This window comes from Limulus polyphemus, unplaced genomic scaffold, assembly GCF_000517525.1.
Source record: "Limulus polyphemus unplaced genomic scaffold, Limulus_polyphemus-2.1.2 Scaffold4453, whole genome shotgun sequence".
Classification (NCBI taxonomy): Eukaryota; Metazoa; Arthropoda; class Merostomata; order Xiphosura; family Limulidae; genus Limulus; species Limulus polyphemus.
The window spans coordinates 61159-67406 of NW_013670063.1; the positions used below are offsets into that span (position 1 = coordinate 61159).

Sequence of the window (6248 nt, forward strand, 5' to 3'; positions counted from 1 at the left end):
GAACAAAGAGGTCACATGACCGGATATTGTGCACGAATTAAAAGAGATATCTTGGCCTCCCAGGGTGATGACAAAACCTTGTACATTTGCAGTTATGTTAAACTTATATTAAAGTTTTTCTTCATCACCTATTCAAGCCGTCTCCAAGCATTAAAAGCTAAAGAAAGTCTATCTGCCCGTAGTCATCCCTACTTTGGGACTGATAGACCACAGGGAAGGCATCTAGTAAACAGCACCCTCCGCCAACTTTTGGACGACTTTAATAGAACATTTGAATTTGACCGTAACTTCAGTAGCACCCATGACCCCAAAGTGCAGAATGCGTTTTCGCGGTAATAAGACGTGGGCCTCGGATTGACGTCAACCATTAGTTTTTATATATAACCACATATACTTATATTTCTTTGGATTGGGCAGTAGTGATTAATATCCATACAACACCGTTCGTGTCGTGAAATATACGAGAAGTATTTAAGTGATGTTTGATAGAATCACCATTGTGGTCGTCCTCGAAGATATAACTCTTTTGTCCATAGGATATATCAGACGGTTGGTCTGCCAATTCTGATTCAGTGTTTGTTGTTGACTCTCTCTATCCGTTGATATTATTTGATTTTACAAAAATAACATACTTTTTTAGATCTGGCTGATAAATGAGGTCTCTCTCTCTCTCTTTCTCTATCCATTTTGAACGTTGGCGATCATGGTTTTCCATAGGTTCCTGTCTTTTGTACGTTTCAAAATCTCATTCACACTGACATCCATTTGCTTATGATACTGATGTAGTTTAACTTTGGTCTTTCACTATTTTTTCCAGTAATCAGTTTATTTTCAAGTTCTTCCTTTTTGTGTCTAATGAAATTCAACTGTCTTTCTCTGATGGTTATGATCAGCTTCCTCTGTGTCTCTGCTCTTCTCAGTACTTCCTCATTGATTATATGGTCTGTACACAGAATGTGTACCATTCTTCTACAAAACCATATTTCTGTGGTTTTAAGTAATTTTTCCATAATAGGCGAAATGGTCCAACACTCACTGCCATATGTAAGGATGGATTACACATAATATTGCAGTATTCTTTTTCTTGTAGTCATGGTTATGCTTTGATTTTTTTATATTTTTCATAACTTTTGAAAAGCTGTTTTTGTTATACTTATGCGCATTTGAATTTCTTCCATCAAGTGTTATGTTACTACCTAGGTATTTGAATTTATCCATCTGTTTGATTAATTCATTTCCAATATAAAGTTCACACTTCCAGATAGCAGACTTTTTGCTGATGACCATACATTGTCTTCTTAATGTTAATTGAAAGACCTTTATGGTTGCTTACCTCTACCACCATATCTAGTAATTCTTGTAAATTCTTCTGTGAGCTACAAATCAACTGGTAAATGAGGTATACCATCCTTTTCAGGACTTTAAAACATGGTTAGTTAAAAGATTAACAGACATTTAGAAGGTGCGGGTTTTCCTGATTCTGAGAAACAGTCTGGGCAAAGAAGTTAATTGGCAGATTTTCAAACGCTGGTTTGGGACCACTATTTAAATTTTACGGTTCTTTGCTGTGACTACGTGTTACATATGTCTTTAGCATCCATTTTTGTCATCTTAAAGTAAACCTACTATTTGAATTCGTACTAAAATTTGTAACATACATAAAATGTATAGCTATATCACATTTATTACTAATAGAATAGTTATTCTAAATTATTCTAATAATAATTATTCTAAAGTTTCTTTGTTAAGCTAACCAATAGATCAAGTAGTAAGCTTTTTTATATTTTAGATAAGATGAAACTTCTACAATTTTGCTCACTAATGGGATATATATATATTGTCTTGTATAAAACGTTCACGGGCGTTCTGATGAAGTAGATTAATGAGTAGCAAATATTATTTTTAACTTTAGTCATATAACGCCTAAAGAGAAATGTAAAAAAGAAAAAAATACCATTTACCTTTTCTGCATATTTAAGGAATTATCCTCTGTTAAGTGTGTTCAATGGATGATTTACTTTAACGTATAAACACATCATTTGAAAAATTATTAAACATATGCAAACAAATAATCAAGTAAGTCACCGATCATCCATGAAATATTCAAAGCGACAGATGGATAGGTGGTGTTTGAGATATCTGGTAGCTTCTATTTACCTAAAAATAATCAGCTATGAGCACTCGTTACGAAATCACAGCAGTTTCTATACTTATATATTGCATACCAATTGATCTATATAATTTATTTTGAACATAAGCAAATGTTTTTTGTTTTTTTTAGTTTGTTGATTGTCTAAACGAAACCATAATCAAGTTTAACAAAACACATTTGAGGTTGTGTATCAGATATATTGTTTCATAGGTGGATATGAGGGGAGCAAGGGGGCTTCGTTCCTCCAAAACTGGTTTCTGACCCTAGTTTTTAATTTTTAAATTTATGCAGAACCAATTTTTTAGCAGGACTTTTGGCTAACAATTTTCTGGCGGCATGCCCCCAGACCCCTCTAGCAATAGCATGCTTCGCACACTATGACCAGTCATCTCACACTTGTAGATATTAAGTTTTAACTTGAGAGCATTTTGGTTACTCAACTTGCGCCTGTAGATTGTTTATAAATATCTTTTTCTTATTGGAGATTATTAAAAATTGTAATCAGAAAATCTAAATGATTTTAATATATGAAAGAGTTTTCCGTAAATGAATTATAGTAAAATTGAAGATCTCTTACCTTGAAATGGTAGAAATATTTCTTCTGAACAGACACCAACAAGTTTTTATAAATGCAATAGTAAGTTTCGTGATATTTTTGCTTGATTAATCACTTTATTCTGAGTCGTATGCCGAGAAAAGATAAGCTATAATCTTTCTTTTGTTATCTAGTAAAATAAAAGTAAAAAATAAATAAAAAATGCTGTTGTTGTAGTGTCTTAGTACGTCCGTCTAGCCCCCGATCGTTGGCTTACTGACTTTTCTAGCGCGTGCTCAAAGACATTTTTGTTTAATCAGCGAATCACGTGTCCTGCGGAGAATGGAGAGACGATTCGTGAGAAGCAGGTTGTCATAGTGTTAAGTTTCTCATCCTGAACATGTTTAAAAAATTTACAAGAATTAATTAAATTTATAAAAGTTCCCATTTTTTTCAAATGGAGATCTTCTTCTTCCCGTATCTATACGGGGTCGCTATTTTCGGTTTTGGCAGGGTTTTTACGGCCGGATGCCCTTCCTGACGCCAACCATTCCCTAATTTAGCAGTGTAAGACTAGAGGGAAGGCTGCTAGTCATCACCACCCATCGCCAACTCTTGGGCTACTCTTTTACCAACGAATAGTGGGATTAACCGTCACATTATAAAGCCCCCATGGCTGAAAGGGCGAGCATGTTTGGTGTGACAGGGATTCGAACCCGCTATCCACAGATTGCGAGTCGAGCGCCCTAACCACCTGGCCATGCCGGGCCACAAAAGTATCATTACTAATATTTAAAGAAATTTGTGACGACAATTTCCTCCAAACCAAATAAAGTGAAAAATACCCTTAGATATAAATAATTAATCTAAACTTTTGCTGGCGGGTAGCAACGGCTTGTTGTAGCGACATTTTGACATTGTCGATTAGCTTCTGTTTTTCATCTTCTGGTTTTTTGCTTCACTCATCGTGAGTGGCCCTCTAGTCTTACACTGCTAAATTAGGGACGGCAAGCGCAGATAGCCCTCGTGTAGCTTTGCGCGAAATTCAAAACAAACAAACAAAACAAATCCCCCCTCGTGAGACAACTGTAAGTCTACGGACTTAAAAACGCTAAACTCCGGGGTTCCATTCCCCGCGGTGGAAACACCTGATAGCCCAATGTGGTTGTGTCTAAAACTACAAACAAATATAAACAAATACTTTTTGTTTTGTTTTTATCTAACCAGCAGTGATTAGTAATCATTAATCAAAATTTAATATTAATTCTAACATAAGTTTTACGGATATTTGTATTTGGAAATGAAATGTTTAAAACTTGAAAAGTAAAAGTTTCTGTTTTATTGAAAAAATGTGAAGTTAAATGTTTGGTTAACTATTTTGATATCTCAATCCAGATAATGTTCTTTTTTGTTTCTAGCTCTGTTTGGCTGTGTCAAAAAACAAACAAACTTGATATTTAGATAAAAGAATATAATCAATATATTTGAAAAAAACGACTGATGTGCAAAATTTTGTTATAGTCTTTGTTAATATGACTTATTATGTATGAAACTTTAAGTTTAAATACGTATAAATATACATTTTGTGATATTCGTTGTATTTGCTTGAAATGTAAGAGAATTGCATGCCTAAAACCCTAACCTTGCATTTTTTATTAACCTTTACCTTTTAAAAAGCACCAGTAAAGCATAAATCTCCTATTTCTATGCTTCAGACTGTGGGTGCTCCCGTAAAGACTTACCTGGATTGTTCGACATAAAAAGAAAAACAGACCAAAAGCTCTAATTCGTTATCTTATTTTGCTTTTATACCATATAAATCAAATGAGAGGCGCAAATCCCATATCTGGTCCAAGTCTCATCAGGACTAATGGAAATTCAAGTGTTCCCAAATCGGTCTGTCGGGCTGTAGCAAAAGCTCATTATTCTAAATTTCATTTCGACTGATGGAAATTTTACAGTTTAAAGTAATAGTTTTTGTAATGTTTGACCTTTAACCCCTTAAAATGAAGCAGGAGCTTCAATACAAAAAATGCTAAAAAAGTGTTTGGGCGTACTGGGCCAGAGTATATGTTTACATAGACCAGAGTTAACGTGGATGGTAATAGTGGTGATAGTTCCCACAGTAGTGAGTTGCTGTTTAAAGAGACTTTTACGGAGAAGTTGTCTGGTAACATTTCTAAGTAATGAATAAGATAGAACTAGACGGGAGTTTCACATGCATCACACAATCATTGGTTTTGAATACAAAAATCAATAATTAAGTGTGTGTATTGTTCAAAAAATAACCACTTGGAACTTTATCCAATTTATCTTTGGGGAGTGGATATTTAGATAGTGAAGAGATCTGCAGATCTTTTTATTGCTCAGTGATCAGTATTACAATTTCGAATGGTCTGAAACCGAGCTAAATGATGCTCTAAATTCATTAGTTAAATAAATATCGATATGTATCCAATTTATGATATTTTCCAACAAGATTGATACACACAGTTTTCTTTTTTAGTACAGATATATTTTAATATACAAACAGTAATACAATTTACAATAGCGGTTATTACAAATAGTTATTACACACAGTGATGATTTTTTATTTCTTTAAACAATTCTATTAATCTGAGTATTCACAAGTCAGTATTTTGGAAACTGGTGAACTTTTGAACAAAGGAATCTCATTTTCTCTTTCACGGCAATTTTTATGATCAGTTTGATGGTGTGCTATGGGTTTTAAATTGGTGCATTCTTTGGCCAGTTATTTTCTGTGCTTTTATGAAAAAAATTGGTTGGTAGACTGTTTGCAATCTTTCAAACCGCTTTAAAGAGATGCTTTACTTAGGCCACATTGTAAGTGTGAATGGTGTGCAAACTGATCCTGATAAGGTGAAAGCAGTGCATGACTGGCCAACACCAGACAATGTAGGAGAGTTAAGAAGTTTCTTGGGACTCTGTACTTATTACCGCAAATTTGTGAAGGACTTTGCGACTATAGCTGCTCCACTACATGATTTGACTAAAAAAGGCCAGAAGTTTGAATGGACAGTTTCTTGCCAGCATTATTTCAAGACGTTGAAGGAAAAATTGGCCTCCACTCCACTTTTAAAGCTTCCAGATCCCTCACTGCCGTACATACTGGATTGTGATGCTAGTAATGTCGGAATTGGAGGAGTGTTGTCTCAGAAAGTGAACGAAAACGAACATGTGGTGGCCTACTTCAGTAGAGTTTTGAGTAGACCAGAGAGGAACTACTGTGTAACACGGAGGGAACTCCTTGCTATAGTAAAGAGTCTGACATATTTTCACCCTTACCTTTATGGTGCAAGATTTACCATTAGACCAGACCATGCTGCATTACGCTGGTTAAGATCATTAAAGAACCCAGAGGGACAACTAGCACGTAGGATCGGAAAAATAGACCAGTATAAGTATAATATTGAATATAGAGAAGGAAAATCCCATGGTAATGCTGGTGGACTGAGCCGAAGACCCTGCAAAAATGACTGCACTCATTGCTGCAAAAGAGAGGTTGAACTAACCAGGCACCATGAAGCTGAAGTCAAGCCG

General features: G+C 35.0%; 1 protein-coding gene across 7 annotated transcripts in view; it reads right to left on the minus strand.

Moving 5' to 3' along the window:
• LOC106471169 (probable G-protein coupled receptor No18) overlaps positions 1-2952 on the minus strand; it is a 55286-nt gene extending 52334 nt beyond the window's left edge. For all 7 annotated transcript variants that reach the window (XR_002613208.1, XM_022399805.1, XM_022399806.1 and 4 more), the window contains exon 1: positions 2730-2952. The gene's annotated coding sequence lies outside the window, so the exon portion shown is untranslated. The remainder of the gene's footprint in view (positions 1-2729) is intronic.
• Between the last annotated feature and the right edge of the window lie 3296 nt (positions 2953-6248).